The following is a 23,377-nucleotide window of genomic DNA, read 5'->3' as shown; positions in this document are numbered from 1 at the left end:
TACCCCTTCCCCTCCCTTCGTATGGACATATAAAAGAACTTGTGTTTCTACAGTGCCTTATCATGCCCTTGGGATGTCCCAAGGCGCTTCACAATCACTAAATTACTTTGAAGTGCAGTCACTGCTGTTTTGTAGGAAATACAGCAACCAAAATGCACACAAGGTCCCACAAACAGCAAACCTCTTAATCGGTTTCCGGTGGTGTTGGTTGGTGTTGGCCAAAATACCGGGAAACGCCCTGCTCTTCCTTGAATAGTGCCAAGGGATCTTTCGTGTCCAGGAAGACAGGACCTTTGATTTTTATATCTCATTCAAAGGCAGCACTCCCACAGTACTACGCTGAAGGGTCGCCCCAGATCGTGTGCTCAAAACTCTGACCGTGTGTGTGCTATTTTTGTGGTTTATATCTGCAGACATCCACAAGTCACACATTCAACCCTTCCCAGATTAAAGTACATACGTACAGGTTGAAGGGTGCAACTAATCGACATGTGCTATTTTGCTGGACTGACACAGTCATGTTACTAAACCCAGGCAGTGAATCTGCCACACATCCTTCCCTGTTATCGATCGCGTTAAGGGTTTAGTTTGCTGGATGAAGTGGCAGCAATGTCGGGTGTAAGAGACTAATAAAGAAAGACTTACATTTATATAGCGCCTTTCACGACCTCAGGGTGTCCCAACGTGCTTAACAGCCAATTAAGTACTTATTTTTTGAAGTGTAGTCACTATTGTAATGTAGGAAACACAGCAGCCAATTTTAGCACAGCAAGATCCCACAAACAGCAATGTGATGACCAGGTAATTTGTTTTTTTTATATATAAAAAGTGATATTGGTTGAGGAATAAATATTGGCCAGGGCACCGGGGAGCACATCCCTACTCTTCTTCTAAACAGTGTCATGGGATCATTTACGTCCAACTGAGGGGACAGACGGGGCCGCGGTTTAATATCTCATCCAAAAGGCAGCACCTCCAACAGTGCAGCAATCCCTCAGTAATGCACTGGGAGTGTCAGCCTAGATTTTGTGCTCAAGCCTTTTTCAAGGTACCGCATGGTAGGTTGTTACATAAGGTTAAATCTCATGGGATCCAAGGTGAGGTAGCCAATTGGATATAAAATTGGCTTGACGACAGAAGACAGAGGGTGGTTGTAGAGGGTTGTTTTTCAAACTGGAGGCCTGTGTCCAGCGGTGTGCCTCAGGGATCGGTGCTGGGTCCGCTGTTATTTGTTATTTATATTAATGATTTGGATGAGAATTTAGGAGGCATGGTTAGTAAGTTTGTCGATGACACCAAGATTGGTGGCATTGTGGACAGTGAAGGAGGTTATCTAGGATTGCAACGGGATCTTGATAAATTGGGCCAGTGGGCCGATGAATGGCAGATGGAGTTTAATTTAGATAAATGTGAGGTGATGCATTTTGGTAGATCGAATCGGGCCAGGACCTACTCCGTTAATGGTAGGGTGTTGGGGAGAGTTATAGAACAAAGAGATCTAGGAGTACAGGTTCATAGCTCCTTGAAAGTGGAGTCACAGGTGGATAGGGTGGTGAAGAAGGCATTCGGCATGCTTGGTTTCATTGGTCAGAACATTGAATGCAGGAGTTGGGATGTCTTGTTGAAGTTGTACAGGGCATTGGTGAGGCCACACTTGGAGTACTGTGTACAGTTCTGGTCACCCTATTATAGAAAGGATATTATTAAACTAGAAAGAGTGCAGAAAAGATTTACTAGGATGCTACTGGGACTTGATGGTTTGACTTATAGGGAGAGGTTAGACAGACTGGGACTTTTTTCCCTGGAGAGTAGGAGGTTAAGGGGTGATCTTATAGAAGTCTATAAAATAATGAGGGGCATAGATAAGGTAGATAGTCAAAATCTTTTCCCAAAGGTAGGGGAGTCTATAACGAGGGGGCATAGATTTAAGGTGAGAGGGGAGAGATACAAAAGGGTCCAGAGGGGCAATTTTTTCACTCAAAGGGTGGTGAGTGTCTGGAACGAGCTGCCAGAGGCAGTAGTAGAGGCGGGTACAATTTTGTCTTTTAAAAAGCATTTGGACAGTTACATGGGTAAGATGGGTATAGAGGGATATGGGCCAAGTGCAGGAAATTGGGACTAGCTTAGTGGTATAAACTGGGCGACATGGACATGTTGGGCCGAAGGGCCTGTTTCCATGTTGTAACTTCTATGATTCTATAAGTCCCTGGAGTGGGACTTGAACCCGCAACCTTCTGACACAGAGGCGAGTGTACTGCCCACTAAGCCACAGCTGAAATCTTGTTGATTGGCACCAGGCCTGGTGCCAAACACGCTAATACTGAGGTAGCCTCGTCAGCGCAGAGGGAACTATCCCAGAAGCTGCATTTGGCTTGAGATGGTCCAAGGGTCTCCTGAATACGTCACATTCTTCCACTGGTTTGTTTCGCTATCTTCTGACGTTGGAAGAGGCCACCCACTACTTTCACAACATACAGGACCCATCTACCGTTAAAGAAAGCGGAACTCACCACAAGCCCGACAACCATCGCGTTACTGGAATTTCTGCATGGTCAGGAGAATCGGGAGGGAAAAGCTTAAAACCGGTTTCCGTCTGCACTAAATAAATAGTTTCTCTCGATTTCTGATCGCGAAGCCAGCATATCTGCGAAGCAGCTGGACTGGGTATTGTACTTCCTTATCGACAGATTTTGGTTCATAATAAATGGATGTTTGTCATCACATCGTGACACTTAAACGAGGTGCCCTCAGGGGAAGTGCTCAAACCCACCTAGTTTTGCCATCTTCATCGATGACAAACGGCAGCGTCACCGGACGAATTAGTCAACGGGAGTTCCTCGGAAGGCCACAAACACCATCTGGTGCAGCACAGCCCAGATCTGATTCTTGATCTGTGCCGAGTTAGCTAATATTATAATAAATAAAAGTATCAGAGATGTTAGTTAGATAATGGAAGACAAAGTGCCAGGGCCTGATGAGATTCATCCAAGGATCCTGAGGGAAATGGGGGAAGAAATAATTGAGGCTCTAGAAATTATATTTCAGGGTTCTATCGAGAGTGGACGTGAGCCAGAAGACTGGCCAATGTAATATCCACTTTCAAAAAGGGAGACCGATCTAACGTCGGTGGTCAGAGGCCGGTTAGTTTAACATCTGTGGAAGGGAATATTTTGGAAACTTTAATTAAAAATGAAATCAAATATCTAGGTGACAAAAAAAATTTGAAGCAGTCAAAACTGATTTCAGAAAGGAAGGAAGTGTTTGAGTTCTTTGAGGAGATGGCAGATATGGTGGATGGGGGAATGCAGTGGATGTGATGCACATGGACTTCCAGAAAGTCTGTGACAAGGTACCACAGAAGAAGATTAAGGAGCACTGACTTAGGGGGAGGATAGCAAACTGGATTAATAACTGGTTAGAGGGAAGGAAACAGAGGGGGAGTTTAGGGCAGTTTCTCAGAATGGTTGGAAGCGGGTAGTGATGTCCCACAGGGCGCTGTTGAGACCACTTCTGTTCACTGTGAACATCAATGGTTCTGAAGACCAAAGGAAGCTGCAAAGGGATAACGGTAAGATGGTGGAATGGGCAAAAAGTGGCAGATGGAATTCAATGTCAGTAAATGTGAGGTGGCGCTTTTTTTAGCTCAAAAAATAAAAGTATTAACTAAAACAGATGATCTGGTTATCTCATTACTATTTGTGGGAGCTTACTGTGTGCAAATTGGCTGCTGCGTTTCCTACATTACAACAGTGACTATACTTCAAAATTACTTCATGACCAAAAAGTACTTCATTGGCTGGAAAGCACTTTGGAACGTCCTGAGGCAGTGAAAGGCGCGATATAAATGCAAGTCCTTAACTAATGCAGGAGTGTCTCAACTAACTGATCCACTCCTAAACTAACTTAGCACCCAGCTAGGTTGCTGCGATTGAGCTGTTGGAAATCCTGGTCGTTCGCTGTGATTTGCTTGAGCTATCAGGCAATGAACCAGTAGGTGTCACTGGCCAGAGTTGGCCGTTGATCCCTTCCTGTGAATAAGCTGGGCATTTGTACTTGTCACTCATATATGAAACCCATGGACAAGACAGTAGGTCTACAGCCCCAAACAGGCCACATGACATCTGTCAATCAACCTCCATCTGCTGAGCCAACCCTACATCTTATGTCGCCATCATCAAGATCGCACCAATGGAAACTTTTGCTGAATCTGAGCTGGGCAGAGCAGTACCATGGATGGCAATGTTTGATGAGAGGAAAATATATTTTGGGAACAAATGAAATACCACAGAGATTGCAACTGATCCCGCAGATCAAAATTAGGAGGGGTTTTGATAAGGGTAGATAGGGAGAAGCTGTTTCTACTGACAGGAGGGTCAGTAACCAGAGGCCACAGATTTAAAATAATTGATAAAAACACCAAATCAATTTGTATTATGTAACTACCCTCCTCACTGCATTTTGCTGGAGAAATCACCCTGCTTTTATCGGGAGAAGTTTCTGTAGTTTCGGTCATGAGTTCTGTTTACTGTAGTTCGTAGCGACTCTTTTTAAACAGACTCTGTAGACTGTTTGCTGTGGTCCGCTGTTTAAAAAGGCTCTGTTTGCTGAGTAAGTCTGTTTTACAGCAACAAAGTTTGCTGCGGGTCCTGCCGTAAGTTCCGCCCTGAATTTGTTGGCTGACACAGTGATGTCGACGGACACTCTGAACTAAATGTATATTTAAAACACAGCAGCTACTTAGTCTTAGCATAGAATGCTGTGCATATTCAATGAAGTGTCCCAGACACAGAGCTCTCCTCTGTTCTAAGTCCCCACTCTCTAGCCTTACATCCCAGCACGCCCTCTCTTCACTCACAGCTCTTTGTAAAGCGATGCCAGCATCAGATAACTGACCAAACATCTTCCTCAGACCGCCTCATCTAATCTATGTTTAAACAGATTAGCATTTACAAAAAAAAAAGTCTCTGGTCAGCTCATGTCAGTTTTGCTCCCTTCTGAGTCAGATGATCATGGGTTCAAGCCCCACACCAGAGACTTTAGCACATCACTTAGGTTGATACTGCAGTGCAGTGAAGAGGGAGTGCTGCACTGTCAGAGGCTTCGTCTTTCGGATAAAACATTAAACCAATGCCTTGTGTGCTTGTTCAGTGAACATAAAAGGCTTCGTAGTATTCGCCCGGTGTCCTGGCCAACATTTATCCCTCAACTAACACTACCAAAAACAAGAATATCAATTCATCCATCTCACTGCTGTTTGTGGGACCTTGCTGTGCGCAAATTGACTGCGAGAGTACTTGATTGGCTATGAAGGGCTTTGGGACATCCCGAGGATGTGAAAAACACTATAGAAATGCAAGTTCTTTCCCCTTAAATGTACCTGATGTCCATCAGTTTCCACACAGGCCTCTTGTGAATAATGAACATTCCAGTTCGTGTACATCTGGAGATTTTAAACAATGTGTAATGAGAGTTTCCCCACAGCTTCAAGAGTGCAGAAATGGTTAGTGGAGCTACTGATTTGGTGTGAATAGAGCCCATCAAGGCTCAGTGTAGTGCAGAGGAAACATTGTACAAACAACAGATACCATCTACATTTTCAACACATCAGACAGGGACCTTAACTGCTGTGCAAGGCTAGTTCCAGCCTGCCAAAGTCTGACACTAATGGCGTAACGTCCACCCACACATGCACCGCCCCCTCTGCCCGTGCGCGCGCCGCCCCCCACCCTCCGGCCCCCCACCCTCCGGCCGCGCCGCCCTCACCCTCCGGCCGCGCGCGCGCCGCCCCCCACCCTCCGGCCGCGCGCACGCGCGCGCCGCCCCCCACCCTCCGGCCGCGCGCGCCGCCCCCACCCTCCGGCCGCGCGCGCCGCCCCCACCCTCCGGCCGCGCGCGCCGCCCCCACCCTCCGGCCGCGCGCGCCGCCCCCACCCTCCGGCCGCGCGCGCCGCCCCCACCCTCCGGCCGCGCGCACGCGCGCCGCCCCCCACCCTCCGGCCGCGTGCACGCCGCCCTCTCCGCCACCGAAGGCTGAATGCCCACTGCCAGCTAAACAAACATTTTCATACCAGTGCGACTTATACACTAACATTTAGTGCGAAAGCTAGGACAGTCTGTCTACACAGGAGCGCACTGCAGTCATCCAGCGCGACTGATCCAAATCAGTCACACTTCCACCTACACGTTGCTGCACACTTTTAGCTAAGGGAGAGTGCTAACTTGAAACAGCAATTATCATATACAACAGGCTCCACTTTACTAGAATTTCTAACCCTGATGTGTGACCTCAGAATCACAGCATTGGAGGAGGCCATTCGGCCCATCGCACCTGTGCTGGTGTTGGTCTCCATGCTGGAGCAGCTCACTTTAATCCTATTTCCCTGCCCTAGCCCTGTATCCTTTTATATTCTTCCTTTTCAAATACTTATCTAATACTTATCCCTTTTAAATGATGTTATAGCCTCTGCCTCAACAGCCACTTGTGGTGAAGCATTCCGCATTTTAATAACCGAGAGAAAACTCCTCTTCGTTGTGCTAGTGTTAATCCTCCGTCTGTGCCCTTGTTACCGATGTGCCAACCAGAGGAAACAATCTTTCATTAATCACCCCTTTCATAATTTTGAAAACCTCGATTACATGATCACAAAGTAATTACAGATAAGGAAGCCCATTTGGCCCATCGTGGATTTTCCAGAATGACCCTAAAATCCCTCCATTGCAGTATCCAAGATCAGGGGATTTCCCCTTTCACCTACTCTGTTCCATTGAGAAAATTCCCAATGTTTTTGAGCTTCTCTTCATAATAACCTCCCTTTCCTGGGATCACTCTAATGCACCTTCACTGGCCCCTTTCCTTGGCTCGCATTCTTCCTACACCTGCACGTAATACTCCAACTGTGGTCTAACCAATGTTTTGCACTAATTCGGCATCACTTCCTTACGAACATAAGAAATAGGAGCAGGAGTAGGCCATACGGCCCCTCGAACCTGCTCCACCATTCAATAAGATCATGGCTGAACTTCAATCTCAACTCCACTTTCCCGTCTGATCCCCGTATCCCTTGATTCCGCTAGAGTCCAAAAATCTATTGATCTGAGTCTTGAATATACTCAACAACGGAGCATCCTCAGCCCTCTGGGGTAGAGAATTCCACAGATTCACAACCCTCTGAGTGAAGAAATTTCTCCTCATCTCAGTCCTAAATGGCCGACCCTTTATCCGGAGATTATGCCCCCTAGTTCTAGACTCTCCAGACAGGGGAAAACAGCCTCTCAGCATCTTCCTTGCTTTTATATTCAATGTCACTAGATATACAAGCTATAATCGTGTTTTATGAGCACTCCCAGCATTAAAGGTCTCTGAATCTGCAGTCCAAGATCTCTCTGTTCCACCACTCTGAAGAACCTTACTATTTAGGGTATAATTCCTTTCACCACTCTTATATTCAAGATGTACTTCTGCATTGAACAGTATTTGCCACCACTTTGTGAATGCGAACAATCACATTCCACTTCTCCTTCCATCAGATACATTATTTTACAGACACAAGGTGTACAGCTATGTTGAACTTTTCACTTTTTCCACGCTCTCAATGTGAGGGACGTTAGTGAAAAAAAACACTTTCCATTTTGGCCTAGGGACACCCAGTGTCATCAAACACGCCCAGGGCAGGTACAGCACGAGTTAGATAGAGTAAAGCGCTCTCTACACCGTCCCAAACATTCCCAGGGCAGGGACAGCATGGATTAGATACAGAGTAAAGCTCCTTCTACACTGTCCCAAGCACTCCCAGGACAGGTACAGCACGAGTTAGATACAGAGTAAAGCTCCCTCCACACTGTCCCATCGAACACTCCCAGGGCAGGTACAGCACGGGTTAGATACACTCTCTCTACACTGAACCGTCAAAGCATTATAATCCAAACCTTAGAGCTCCCATCTGCTGCACCAATTCTTACACTGTGGCCTGTCTCAATAGGATTGCCAGTTTAGTACCAGTTAGAGGCTGCTGTGGGCCTATGCCCACTGTGAACTGGATCTAAACTACACAAACTCGTCACCTTTCTGAGTAAAGGGAGTTGTGCCCTACATCAAACCTGTGCTGCACAGGACCTAGGAGTGTTTAACACTGACACCGCATGCCCAAAACAGAAAGGGTTCCAGTCCCTCATCCGAATAAACAGAAATTTACATTAAGAAAGGGATCACACAACAAATGGCTGGGTACAAATCCATACCGCTAGCGGGGAGAAATTTTCGCACCACCAGGTTGGACTGGAATTGAACTCAGGTCTCAAGAGTTCAACGGCTGGCATGTGACCCACTGGATAACCCAGCTCCCTTTTCTTATGTGATTTCTGCCAGTGGCATTCCCCATAGGGAAAATAGGTTATTCACTAAGAAAATAGCACGAGAGCAGTGCACATAACAGTGCCATCACTGGTGGGAGGGTGCATTTACAGCGTGACAAGTTTACATAGGCACTTTCCATTATAAACGTGACAAAATGCACGACTTTAAAATATTATTGAATTACTCTGCATATCCTGGTTTAATTCTCCCCCGCCCCCCTAATCCCACTTCACCTTATCCCTCTTTCCCCCCCACCCCCAGCCGTGTGCAATGTCAAAGGCGATCAACCAGTGTTCATCAAAATTTTTCTTGTTCAAATATTTATCCAATTCCTTTTCTAGACCTAAATACAAGGTGGAGAACAGTGAAAAGCAGCAAAAAAGAAGTTTCATTGGCTCCCGAGCTGTTTTTTGTGCAGCAGCTCTAGACTCTCCAGCCTGTCTGCAAAGGGTTACTGCTGATTACATTAATCTGTCATCCCACAAAGATACAGCTGACGTAGCAAGCCATGGTTACGCAGTTTCGATGATATCCTGGGGACCAAATCCAGGAGCACTCGGTAAGGCAAAAAGTGATGGTGACAAGTTTACATAGGCACTTTCCACTATAAAAGTAACTGAATGCACAACTTTAAAATAGGGACTGAATTACTCTGCATGTCCTGGTTCAATCAGCACTATCTTGCTGCATACAACTGATAACTGATAACACCCTGTAATAGGTTAACTTGGCATGGAACCTAAGGGCCCCATCTATGCTTTGACATCTCTTCTTGCAATGAGCCTCCTCCATGCCCTACTCTTTAAAGAAGAACGAACTTGGATTTATATAGTGCCTTTCACAGCCTCAGCACGTCTCAAAGTGCTTTACAACCAATGAAGTACTGTCGTTGTAAAGTGTAACAGCAGCCAATTTGTGCACAGCAGGCTCCCACAAACAGCAACCAGATAAATAAACAAATAATCTGTTTTAATTGGTTGAGGGGTAAATATTGGCCAGGATACCAGGGAGAACTCCCCCGCTCTTCTTCTTGGGATCTTTTATGTTCATCTGAGGGGGCAGATGGGGCCTCGGTTTAACGTCTCATCCGAAAGATGGCACCTTCAACAATGTAGTGCTCCATCAGTACTGCACTGGCAGTGTCAGCCTGGATTATGTACTCAAGGCTCTGGAGTGGGACTTGAACCCACTACCTTCTGACTCAGAGGCGAGTGTGCTATCCACTGAGCTACAGCTGACACTGTGCCTGTGGATGGTGTCACCAAGGGTGAAGTGTGGATAAGGAGTGGGCTGCAGATCAGTCCACAGAGGACCCCAGAGGTGGCGGTGCGAGAGAAGAGAAGCCATTGCTGGATATATATTGGCTGTGCTTAGATAGGTAGCAATAGAATTGTACAAGTCCAGACCCATTGATCTGGTTGAGGAGGATGCCATGTCAGACACTGCCCAGAGGTTGAAAACAAGGAGGGATAAAGCACCACAGTCACAGGATGTCAGACACGACCTTAGCCAGGGCCATTTTGCTGCTGGGAGATGGATGAAAGCTGGATTACATGGACTTGAACAGCAAATTGTGGGCGGGATCGGCAAAGAGCTGCTGGCACGTTCAAAGGACCCGAGGCAGGAAAGGGAGATTGGGTTATGGCTGGAGAGGGCAGGCGGGTTGGTTGAGGGTGGTTTCACTGAGAGGGGTAATGATGGCATTCTTGAAGGGAAGCGGGACGGTGCCTCAGGAAAGGGAACCATTGGCGATGCCAGCCAGCACAGGAGCCTGGAAGGGGAGTTGACCAAGTGTCGGACCTTTCATTTGCTTCTGGAAACTTCAGTCCTAATGGGGGCAAGTGGCTAGTTTCCAGTAACTGTCCCGGGAGTTAAGCGAGTCTTTCCAAATCACTCTCCAGCCCAGAGCGGAGTGGAGGAGTCAAGTACATAACATTTAGAAACAGTTACATCCTCTGTGAAAAGCCAGCTACAGGGAGAAACACCCACTGTACCTGCAGAATAAATTACCCCCTGGCCTATCTGTCCTGGGGGTCCAAGACAATATAAATGCTTTAACAAGAGGAATTCAACATTGTCACCAGGACTGTATAATGTATTGGTACCAATACGGAATAAGAAAAATTTCACTTGTCTGCAATGCTTTGTGATATACTCCTTGCTTTACATCCTTAAGTTACCTCCTCAAATCTATCCCACCAGTGATGGGCCTGTACCAACCAACCAACACCCCACCCTTGCATTATAGAGCTGAAAATGCCCTCTCCAACATGAGGTTGGAAGGGCCTGATCTATAATTGTACTGCTGGGTGTTTTTCACAGTTCGAGTGTCATATATATGAAAAGTTCACAGCTTTCACGCCCACTGCTTACTGAAAAGTGATCTCCTTTTACTGAAATCCAAGTGAGGGCAGTGAAATTAACTGTAATGTGTCCCTGGAATCAGTACAGTAAAAGGCTTCAGGTAACAGGAAGAAAGCAAAGCCCCGCATGTACACAGCCGTTTGTCCTGTCTCTGGGAAATGTACCAAATGATATACAGACAACAAAGTACAATCACTGGTACGTGGGTAAATAAGGCAACCATTTTGTGCACAGCAGGATCCAACAAACAGCAATTAGGTGAACGAGCGTTGGCCAGATACCAGGAGAACTCACTCCACTTCAAATAGTGGAACGGGATCTTTACCATCAACCCGAACTGCAGGATAAGTCAGACGGAGCCTCAGTTTAATATCCCTTCCAAAGCGTGCACCTCTTGACAGTGCAGCACTCCCCCAGTACTGCACCAAAGATTATGTGCCCCAACTCCTGGAGTGGGGCTTGAACCCACAGCCTCCTGACTCAAGAAGCGAGAGTGCTACCACTGAGCCAATGCAATAAATAAACCAGTTACTGGAAAGGTGCAGTTACACCACAAGTACTGATTTGAGACCAGTAACTGGTCACAGTGCTGGCAGTGGCGAGCTATATTGCTCGCTCTGCACTACATTCTGTATATCAAAAATTTTACAGCTGCACGCACTATCAACTTTCTCATTATAAACTCCTATGTCCTCAATTACAATGAAAACTGCCGAGGTAAGCTGTAATTACAGCCTCCCCCAGAGGAGGTACTGCACCCCCACCACTGGTGGGAGGGTGTAATTACAGCGTGACAATTTTACACAGGCAGTTTCCATTATAAATGTAGACACAGGAATTTATAATGGAAACGTAAAAACAAGGACAGAATGTACGGGGCATGAATTCAATCGGAGCAAACTGGTCCAAGTATTTGCCCCCCCTTCTAAACCCGTTTCACCTAAAGCCTACACTTGGTCTTGACTGTGTGCAATTAGTCACATTACAAAAAAGTTAGATTGAAGTTTTTTTTTAAAAAGTGGTCCAAAGCATCAACGTGGAACTTCTGGATGGATATTGTGCACCAGATGCAAACACGCCACTTGCCAAAATACAAAGCACCAGGAGTTTGGCAACTTCATACCTGGTTACATCAGCAATGCAAAGTGGCTTCCGCCCCCCCCGGTGACTTAACCAAAAACGTGAGTGAGCCTCTCAGGGATCATCTCCTCCGCCTGTTAAGATGTGAATGTCATTCAAAGTCAGCCTGGGCAGCACAGAGAGAGGGCGGTGCAGGTGTCCACTGTACCCGCTGGCAACAATGCTAAATCTGAGGCTGAAATACAAAAGGGCTGGAAGTTATGCTACAGTTGTATAAAGCTCTGGTTAGACCCCATCTGGAGATACTGCATTCAGTTCTGGGCACCACACCTCAGGAAGCATATATCGGCCCTGGAGGGGGGTGCAGCGCAGATTCACCAGAATGATACCGGGATTAAATTATAGACTTGCATTTATAAAGTGCCTTTCACAATCTCAGGACGTCCCAAAGCGCTTTACAGCCAATTATGTATTTTTTGAAGTGTACATTACATCACTGTTTTAATGTGGGAATTTGAGGACAGGCTGCATAAACTAGGCTTGTATTCCCTCGAGTATGGTAGATTAAGGGGTGATCTAATTGAGGTGTTTATGATTAAAGGATTTGATAGGGTAGATAGAGAGAAACTATTTCCTCTGGTGGGGGGAGTCCAGAACAAGGGGGCATAACCTTAAAATTAGGAGGTAGGCCATTCAGGTGTGATGTCAGGAAGCACTTCTTCACACAAAGGGTAGTGGAAATCTGAGGGTCAATTGAAAATTTCAAAACAGAGATTAATTGTTAAGGAAGGGTATTAAAGGATATGGAACCAAGGCAGGTAAATGGAATTAAGATTCAGATCAGCCATGATCTAACTGAATGGCGGAGCAGGCCCGAGAGGCTAAATGGCCTACTCCTGTTCCTATGAAAGGGAGGAGGCAGCAGAATTTTAAAAACTGACATAAACCCCGCTTCAAAATACTAGCAGTGATCGGAGGCCACAAAGGGCCAAACTCATGGTTAGGCTTAGTCGGTAAAGGCGTCCACATAGAGGCATAGCATCAAGCCCTTAGCCCCAGCTCTACTGGACTATAGCCAACAACAAAAACAGCCAGGGATGCTGCTCCCGATAACTACCCAGTGACTCCCGTTTGGAAAGGGGAGAACAGAACAGAGCTGTCCTACGATGCACCCCGCCAGCAAATAGCCTGGTACCGCTCACACATAAGGAATGGGCATTCAAACGAGATGCCCAGTGGAACCGGAGAACGAGTCGCCGCCTTAGGGAGGAATCGTGTTTATTTTAAAATAACACGGAAAGCAGAGCTGTATTTGTTAATTCAAGGTTACGGTGTCAACACGGGCAAAAAGGCTATGGGAGCTTTGCAGCACGTGGAGCAGTCCAGGGAGTAAAACAGACATGGAGGCACGTGGCGCGGTTTTCTCGCTCGTCTGCTGTCGTGACAGAATTTTTAAATTCTGCCGTCTCCTCCATTTCATTGGGACAAGAGGCGGCCGTTCAGCCCCTCGAGCCTGTTCCACTATTCAATTAGATCATGGCTGATCTGTACCTCAACTCAATTTACCCACATGGTTCCGTAACCCTTAATTCCCTTAACATGCAACGAGCAGTTCTCACATAGAAACTCCGCGCATTTAGTCCACTTAGTCTAAAACACTTCCCAACTTATTCAAGTGTAGACTTCATTAAAGTAGCGTCACGAAAAGAGAGAGAAAAGGTTTTCACAATGAACGCAAGTTTCGTTTCACAAGATCAAAATCAAACTTTCTGCTTTTCCAAGCTCCATTCGCAGTGTTGTCACTGAGCTCAATGGGGCCATTCTGGGACCATAAGGTAAGAAAATTAAACCAGGCCGAGTGCCGACGTGTTTTAATGCCGTCTTTGATTCATCGAAGAGTTAACGAGGAGGCTGGGAAAATGTCTTTACGTAAAGGATGGTAAGAATGTGAAATTCGGTCACAAATCATTGTTGAAGTAGAGTCCATTCATTTTTAAAAGAGAATTAGATAGTTGCTTGAAAAAGAGTATTAAACAGCGAGGAGAGTGGGATTAGACTAGGGCTAAAAGGGTTAAATTACAAGGACAGGGTGCATAGACTAGGCTTGTATTCCCTTGATTATAGAAGATTAATGGATGATCTAATTGAGGTGTTTATGATGATTAAAGGAATTGATAGTGTAGATAGAGAGAAACTATTTCCTCTGGTGGGAGAGTCCAGAACAAGGGGGCATAACCTTAAAATTAGAGCCAGGCCATTCAGTGGTGATGTCAGGAAGCACTTCTTCACACAAAGGGGAGTGGAAATCTCTCCCCCAAAAAGCTGTTGAGGCTGGGGGTCAATGGAAATTTCAAAACTGAGATTGACAGATTTTGCTAGGTAAGGGTATAAGGGATATGGAACACGGGTGGGTAAATGGAATTAAGATGCAGATCAGCCATGATCTAATTGAATGGCGGAACAGGCTCGAGGTGCTAAACAGCCTCCTCCTATCCCTAGCTGTTGCAACTAGAGAACTAGCACAGACTTGATGGACCAAATGGCCTGTTTGTGTGCTGAAGCACACTACCACATTTGGTCCAGTCACCAGTACTTCACTCACAAGCAGTAAACGTTTCCTCTACTCTATCTTTACAGGATTGGCTCCAACAGCAACAAAGGCAGAGGCCTGTATGGAAAGTAAAGAGAACTCAAGAGCCTTGGGAGCAGCGTTCTCCCAACACCTCAAGCCTCAAGGCAAATTTAAACAACTCCCACCACCGGCACTCAGGTTGGGTCCACCATCTTGAATGTACAGAGTAGCGAAGTTAACGCACGAGATTTAAAATGGGCGCCAATGTATCGCGTATGCAAAACGGATAATTGAGTGTCACATGAACTGCTCAGAACCTCATCAAACCAGAATGGATAGGCAGCATCCCCAAGTCTAACTGCCAAAATGCAAACAGTAAGAACGGAGGGTATTTTTATATTTTCTTCGATTGAATACATACAGCAGGTGGAAACACTGGCTGTGTCATGATGGAATCTCAGAATCTTACAGCACAAAATGAGGCCATTCAGCCCATCGTACCTGTGCTGGATCTCTGGATGGGCTATCCACTTAGTCCCATTCCCTTGCCCTTTCCCCATACCCTTTTAAAGTCTTTCTTTCTTAATGACTTATCCACTTTTTTTTCGAAAGCTGTTACGGATTCTGTTCCCCCACCACTGTTTCTGGTGGGACAATTCATGTCCCAACAACGCTCTGCATATATAAAAAAATTCTCCTAAACTCTCCCTTCATTCCTTTGGTGATGATCTTATATTGATGGCCCCTAGTTATCGACTCACTCACCAGTGGAAACACTTTTTCCGATTTACCTCACCAAATTGTTTTGAACCCCTTTATCAGACTCCCTCTTAACCTTCTCTGCTCCAGTGAAAAAGTCCCAGTCTTTCCTTGCAACTAACTCTCACCCCTGGGATCATCTCATGTGAGTCTTGGCCACACCCTTTCCATGGCCTTGACAGCCTTCCTAACGTAAGGAACCCAAAACTAGACAATATTCCAACAGTGATCTAACCAATGATTTGTACAGGTTTAGCATTACCTCTTTGCTTTTTGTGCCTCTATTTATAAAACCTAGCATCCCGTGTACCTATCCTCCCACTTTTAATGATTTCTCTGCTCCTTTTAAAGTTTTACTATTCGGTGTATGTTTCTTCTTCTTATTCTTCCTCCCAATATGCATTACCTCACATTTCTCCACCTTAAATTCTGTCTGACAACCACTCAATCCACTCTGTCCTCCTGAAGACACTTACAGTCCTCTTCACAGTTAACCACACTCCTTAGTTCTGTGCCACTTGCAAATTGTGATAACTACATCCAAGTACAGAACACTTGTATGTTGAGAACAGTACACTTTCCTACTTGTGAACCCCTTGATCAAGACCACCTACTTCCACCTCCGTAATATTGCCGGTCTCCACCTCTGCTGAAACCCTCATCCGTGCTTTTGTTACCTCAAGGCCATTCCAATGCTCTCCTGGCCGGCCTCCCATTCACCTATCACCCCTGTGGTCGCTGACCTATATTGGCCCCGATCCAGCAAAGCCTCGAATTTAAAATTCTCATCCTTGTGTTCAAATCCTTCCATGGCCTCGCTCCTCCCTACCTGCATAACCTCCTCCAGCCCTGCAAACGCCCGCCCGCCGGACAACTCTGCGTTCCTCCAACTCTGGCCTCTTGCGCATCCCCTACTTCCTTCACCCCACCATTGGTGGCTGTGCCTTCAGCTGCCTAGGCCCTAAGCTCTGGAATTCCCTCCCTAAACCTCTCTGCCTTTAAGACGCTCCTTAAAATCTATCCCTTTGACCAAGTTTTGGTCACCTGACCTAACATGTCCTTAGTTGGCCCTATGTTTATCTGATGAATTTCCTGTAGGGCGTGTTACTACTAGATGCAGAAGGCTCCTCCACAACTTTCCAAACCTGCCTAATCAGGCTCAGAAAAGCACCCCACACCAGCAGCCACCCTCCTCCTCCCACCAATATGCAATATCTCTTCGTACTGGAGCCACGCAGTCCCACCAACGTCCCGATTTCCTACCAGCTGTAAGTTGCTGGTACAAACTATCTCCATGAGCCTTGCAATTCTCAGAGCAGCAGACAGTTAGACAAGAATGCTCTTCCCCCCACCCCCCTTCTCCAGAGTAAGAATCCACACCCACCGAGAAACAGATGAAAGACGCACACACTCTCTCTCTCTCTACACCATTGCCAAACAAGACGCTGCAGCCAACAGAGGCAGCACCTTCTGACAGGCCAGTGGGCGAAGGGGGACTTCCCACCCAAACCACCGACCAACAGGATCAGAACCCCCTCCCTCCCCCTCCATCAACCATTTATCTGAGGGAGATTTCACCCCAAGCCAACAATTTACCCAATCAGATCCTTAACTTGGGGGGCACTACACCCACAGAATAGCGCAATCACAAAGAGGTACTGTCAGCTACTGAATGGACATGCCCAGTCGGCAAAAGCTGACTTCATCTCTCTATCTGTTCACTGTAAGCACACGCTCCACACTCGACCCAGCATCATCCATGTAGCTCTGAAAATTGTTGATGTAACAGGGAGTTACGGCGATAATGGGAGAATCTTCCAAATTCTCCTTGCCTTTTCAGCCAAGCTGCAAACATACTGCCCCGAACACACTTTCTCTCCCACCCACTGCCTCCTACTCTATCTCATCCTTTCCCACATTCTCAAAACTGTGGAACTCCTTACCTCCCTCAGTCTCCTCATCTCCCTCTCTCTCTGTTCCAGCGGTCTTCTGGCATTTTAAAATCCAAACTTGGCATCTCACCAACCACGAGATCCTGATTCACCTCGTCGCCTTTACTCTTTTCAACTGGTGTCCTGCATCGTGAGCCCATGGCCCTTCACCTGGGTTTCTCAATACAAAACTAGGGGGCTCGTATTAGTGACAACTGAGCAGGACCCCGCCCACATTCGGGTCAGCTCGAAGCCAATGAGAGCCAAGTGATGTTATCGGCAAATGTTTCACCAGTACCAACACCTCGTTCAGCCCCTCTCGAAGCAGACTGTCCAGCGATACTTCACAGAGCGGACCTGGCCTCATTTATTCAGCTTGGCTCACTTTCTCCGATCGAGGGCTAACGGCATCTCTGGTGATGGGAATCACTTGCAACAACCTTTTTTTTTAAAAAAAAAGTGAGCATCGAGTGTTGCTGCTGTGTTTTCAGTCATTTTCCACATCAGTCACGCTGGAGCTGTGACAAACACCCAGTGTAGCACAAGTGACAATTTAATGTCATTAACTTCAGTTGCACCTGAAGCCAGAACTTTGAGCCGGGGCGGTGGTTGAAGTAATCCAAGGGAACGGAGTACAAATCAAGCGACAAAGAGTATTTTGCACAGTACAGTGCGAGGTCTCCCAAAGTGCATCAGCACTGCACCCCCAATAACAATCTACTGTTTACGTTGTTCATCGTTTAAACCAAGACACCTGTCATACTTTGAAGCCCATTCCCATTAAGTGCTGGGATTAACGGTCGGGATCTGCTCTATTCTCACCGCCTGCAGGAGTTATCAGGCCTGCCACTCACAGACATCACCTGCCTCTCACTGCCCCCCTCATTCAAAAACTGCTGGGAAGGATCGCTCCCAAGACCGGAAAGGTAAGTGGTAATATCTTCTGTGGAATCACGGGGCTCCGCCGCCTGTCTGAGAGCAGGTGAGTCCCTCCAACGACTTGAGTGTTTACAAAACGCCAGCTCTCGAGCGCTGCCGGCTTTGCAGCTCAGCTTAGACACCTCAGCTCATTCCCCCCCCTCCCCGCTCCCTCTCCTCCAACACATGACCTGCACCCAGACAGCGTTGGGCTGGACCCCCAGCTCCATCGCACCAGCAGAGCCCATGGGGAGCAAATCTTTGGTAAGAATCTTGTGAAGTGGAACTGCACAAGATTGTGAATGGGCCGAATAGAGGCAGAACCCCACACCCCCCTCCAAAAAGGGGGCAGATCCCCACCCCCCTCCAAAAAGGGGGCAGAACCCCACCCCACCCACCAAAAAAGGGGGCAGATCACCACCCCACCCACCAAAAAAGGGGGCAGATCCCCACCCCCCCGACCAAAAAAGGGGGCAGATCCCCACCCCCCCACCAAAAAAGGGGGCAGATCCCCACCCCCCCCGACCAAAAAAGGGGGCAGATCCCCACCCCCCCGACCAAAAAAGGGGGCAGATCCCCACCCCCCCCCGACCAAAAAAGGGGGCAGATCCCCACCCCCCCCCGACCAAAAAAGGGGGCAGATCCCCACCCCCCCCACCAAAAAAGGGGGCAGATCCCCACCCCCCCCACCAAAAAAGGGGGCAGATCCCCACCCCCCCACCAAAAAAGGGGGCAGATCCCCACCCCCCTCCAAAAAGAGGGCAGATCCACAACCCACCCACCAAAAAGGGGGCAGATCCCCTCTAAAAAGGGGGCAAATCCCCACCCTCCAAAAAGGGGGCAAATCCCCACCCTCCAAAAAGGGGGCAGATCCCCACCCGCCCCTCCAAAAAGGGGGCAGATCCCCACCCGCCCCTCCAAAAAGGGGGCAGATCCCCACCCGCCCCTCCAAAAAGGGGGCAGATCCCCACCCGCCCCTCCAAAAAGGGGGCAGATCCCCACCCGCCCCTCCAAAAAGGGGGCAGATCCCCTCCAAAAAGGGGGCAGATCCCCACCCCCCCCTCCAAGGGGGCAGATCCCCACCCCCCCCTCCAAGGGGGCAGATCCCCACCCCCCCCCCCCTCCAAGGGGGCAGATCCCCACCCCCCCCTCCAAGGGGGCAGATCCCCACCCCCCCCCTCCAAGGGGGCAGATCCCCACCCCCCCCCTCCAAGGGGGCAGATCCCCACCCCCCCCTCCAAGGGGGCAGATCCCCTCCAAAAAGGGGGCAGATCCCCTCCAAAAAGGGGGCAGATCCCCACCCCCCTCCAAAAAGGGGGCAGATCCCCACCCCCCTCCAAAAAGGGGGCAGATCCCCACCCCCCTCCAAAAAGGGGGCAGATCCCCACCCCCCTCCAAAAAAGGGGGCAGATCCCCACCCCCCTCCAAAAAAGGGGGCAGATCCCCACCCCCCTCCAAAAAAGGGGGCAGATCCCCACCCCCCTCCAAAAAAGGGGGCAGATCCCCACCCCCCTCCAAAAAAGGGGGCAGATCCCCACCCCCCTCCAAAAAAGGGGGCAGATCCCCACCCCCCTCCAAAAAAGGGGGCAGATCCCCACCCCCCCTCCAAAAAAGGGGGCAGATCCCCACCCCCCTCCAAAAAAGGGGGCAGATCCCCACCCCCCCTCCAAAAAAGGGGGCAGATCCCCACCCCCCCTCCAAAAAAGGGGGCAGATCCCCACCCCCCCTCCAAAAAGGGGGCAGATCCCCACCCCCCCTCCAAAAAGGGGGCAGATCCCCACCCCCCCTCCAAAAAGGGGGCAGATCCCCACCCCCCCTCCAAAAAGGGGGCAGATCCCCACCAAAAAGGGGGCAGATCCGATCCCCACCTCCTACCAAAAGGGGGCCCATGGGGTAAATCCCCTCCCCCTCCCCAGTGCTGCGCTCCCAGACCCCCGGCGGCCTCACCCCCACCCACCCCGAGCTCCGCCGTTACCTGCCGCCGCCGCCCGCAGCTCTGGCTGTCGGTGCTGGGAGGGAAGGGCCTACCTCCGGCTCCACTCGCTGCCCGGCCCCAGGTCCAGGTCCGGCCCCGGCTCCAGATCCTCACTCTCAGGCTGTTCTCACACCGAGCGGGTAGGCCCGGGTCCCGGACATGACTCTGAAATTGCCGGAAGTGATCCGCGCAAACCGGCGCAATGCATCGCGGGTAGTAATCGCCAGCCAATCAGGACACGGGACACTGAATCAGCGGCAGGGAAACAGCAACCAATCAGCGGCAGGGAAACAGCAACCAATCAGCGGCAGGGACAATAACAACCAATCAGCGACAGGGAAAATAACAACCAATCAGCGGCAGGGACAATAACAACCAATCAGCGACAGGGAAAATAACAACCAATCAGCGACAGGGAAAATAATAACCAATCAACGACAGGGAAATAGCAACCAATAATAAACCGGGAAACTCAAGCCAATCAGGAGTGGAAGTTGGGGTCTTAACTTGTGATGCATTGGGTAACCAGGCAACCATCCCATAATCAGTCAACCATCCCATAACTAGGGTATCTGTCGGGGTGGGCAGTCTGTTCAGAAGTAGCCTGTGACCCACAGAGTGTACCAGACTCCATTACAGTACACACTGTGCATTACATTGTATATGTTGCACCCTATTATACTATGTGCATTATGGAGTGTACATTGCATTATTACACTGGTTATATTACACTGTTAAGTATATATCACACTCTATTGCGGTCCATCACAATGTGTACATTACACTGTGTATGTTACACTCTGTAACAGTGTGCGTAACAATCTGTGCAATACAGCTTATACATCACGCTGTATTACAGTGTATATTTCACCCTTTGTCACAGTTACACTTTCTATTAAAGTGTACATTGCACTGTGTATGTTACACCTATTACACTGTATATGTTACAATCTATTACACTGTATGTTACACTCTATTACAGTGTGTATGTAACATTCTGTGCATTACAGTGCATATACTATATTCTGCATTACAGTGCATACATCACACAATGTGTATTTCACCCTTTGTGTCAGATGCCTGTTCATTACACTGTCTATTGCAATGTACATTACACTCTGCATTGTGGTCTGTACATTACACTATTACAGTGTGTATATTATACTCTATTACACAGTACATTATATGCAGTATTATACTATGTGCATTATACTCTATTGCACTGTGTGCATTATACTCTATGTACTAGTGCAGCAGACCCAACTGTTTGTTATTTTCTAACATTCTGAGCAGGAATTGTTAAGCATGTGATATAGATGAAATACAGAGATCTTTGATCCCATTATCACTGCAAATTACCTGGATTCAGAGCAGGTAACCGCACTTTCTGATTCCAAGGAGTGAGGGCTCATCTTCGAGAGGGACCTGAGCCACTGAACCAAAGAAAATTATTTGTAATGAAAACCCAAAAAGTTAACAAGCCTTATATCAGGATATGTAGCAGCATGTTAAAGCTATTTCTAAATCTTTGTTTCATGCTTTATTTTTTGTTTCTTTCCAGTTTCCATTTGTTGACAAGGTGGCTTTATGCCTATATTCTGGCATTGCCATTTGTTTGGTATGCTCACAATAATAGGACAATGGGTTTCCCAATGGGAATCCCCCTTTACTTCCAGTCATGTTAGGCAGCACGAGAGGCACACTCTCCCCATATGCCGGTACCATCCCAACCACACTTATAGGCAGAGGCACTGTATCTGGCAAAGGCCACACAGAGACTGGGTCAGTCCGATGCCTTGCCATCTCTTGCAAGCTAACAGGCACCTTAGGGATGGATTTGCCAGTGGCAGTGGTGGTAGACTGTGCCCTCAAATTCTCTTCCTCTGCCTCCTTCATGCTGTCATTTGGGGAGGATGCCCTATTGCTACTACCTGATTCTCCACCACATCCATTTTAGCCATCAAACAGGAGGTCAGAGTGTTTCATTGCTCCATCACTTGACCTCTAAACTCATCTTCATGCTTCTGCATTTATTGTGTCAGTCACTGAATTTCGCCAGACATTTCTGTTACCCAAAACCTGTCTATAATATATATAAACTAAAACTTGTCTATATAAATAAATAAAAATCTTGTGTATAACATACACTTCCTTCGACAAAGCTCACTTCCTGTGTCTCAATTTTGAGTCACACTTCATGTTAACATTTAACATTGAAAGTCCTTATGTAAACATTTCTAATGGTAAAACCTCATGTAAACCTGTAAACATTTCAACTTCACAATTTGTTGTTGAATCAAGTGAATTGCTCAAGATGCTTCATCTGCCACTTTTTTCTCAGTAACTGAAATTTCAATGTCCAAAGTAAGATTATAAACAAAATAAATAAATCAAAAATATACAGATTTCATAATTAAGTTTACTATTGAATTGTCTTTTGATACCTTCAAAAACCTTGGGTTTCAGCTGGATATTCACATCAGTTCGAACCAGCTTTCAAACACGTCTGTGCATTCTGGGCATGTGCATGTTGCAGAAATTTAAATCATTTTATTAACAACTGTCCTTTTCTGTAATCAACTGCTCACAAACATACAACACCTGTGGTCAGCAGCATCTGTGATTGTGGTGTTTGTTAATGGTTAGAAAATAAAACAGAGATTGTTTATCGGAAATGGATTTCTTTTTTAGTCACTTGCATGTTATATCTATAGAAAAATCATTTTAAAAAATCTCTCTGATCCATTTTTGAGGGTTATGGAAATTCATTAATATAAAATCTTGGAAACTGAGTAAATGATGATTTTTTTCGAATTTTAGGAAAATAGGAACAGGAGTAGGCCATTCAGCCCCTCAAGCCTGTTCCGCCATTCAATTGGATTATGGCTGATCTGTATCTTAACTCCATTTACCCACCTCGGTTGCGTGACCCTTAATACCCTAGTCTAACCATCTCAGTTTTAGCATTTTCAATTAACCTAGTCTCAACAGCTTTTTATGAGGTCATTTTTATTTGTTTAGGGAAATACATATTTATCGAAGACTGCGTAAGTTGCCCAACTCACAGTGCACTGCAGGGTAAATTTTCGACTCCTGGCAAAAACTTGGAATGCATGTTGAGAATTTATGCTCCCCAGCCTATGATTTTCTGTTCATTAATTTTACCCTTAAATAGTTTACGGCAGGAAAGACAGGAACCGCTGATAATGGGGAAAGCAGTAGAGCACATCAGGAGCTGCTGACTGGACAGGGGAGGAGGCTGAAGAGAAGCAATGGGGTGGAAGGGTGGAATCTGATGGCCCAAGAGGCCCAGGACAGTTTTCCTGAGATGCCCCTCCCCTCGAGGCTGCTGGATCCTGCTCCCCCAATATCGCCAGATCCCACAACTCCCCGATACATCCAGACACTGTTCCTCAGTACTCCAA

At 47.3% G+C, this 23,377-nt stretch overlaps 2 protein-coding genes across 6 annotated transcripts in view; one reads left to right on the top strand and one right to left on the bottom strand.

Moving 5' to 3' along the window:
* Positions 1 to 20,118, bottom strand: part of LOC137306020 (RAC-beta serine/threonine-protein kinase) — a 79,263-nt gene extending 59,145 nt beyond the window's left edge. For 3 of the 5 annotated variants that reach the window (XM_067975036.1, XM_067975037.1, XM_067975038.1), the window contains exon 1: positions 19,953 to 20,118. The gene's annotated coding sequence lies outside the window, so the exon portion shown is untranslated. The remainder of the gene's footprint in view (positions 1 to 19,952) is intronic. The other 2 variants (XM_067975039.1, XM_067975042.1) reach the window with 1 other exon arrangement.
* LOC137305869 (uncharacterized) overlaps positions 1 to 23,377 on the top strand; it is a 64,479-nt gene that overhangs the window by 7,898 nt on the left and 33,204 nt on the right. The window lies entirely within an intron of this gene.

Source organism: Heptranchias perlo, chromosome 41, assembly GCF_035084215.1.
Source record: "Heptranchias perlo isolate sHepPer1 chromosome 41, sHepPer1.hap1, whole genome shotgun sequence".
Classification (NCBI taxonomy): domain Eukaryota; kingdom Metazoa; phylum Chordata; class Chondrichthyes; order Hexanchiformes; family Hexanchidae; genus Heptranchias; species Heptranchias perlo.
Note: the sequence above shows the minus strand (reverse complement) of the source record. Positions and strands in the feature narration are given on the sequence as shown.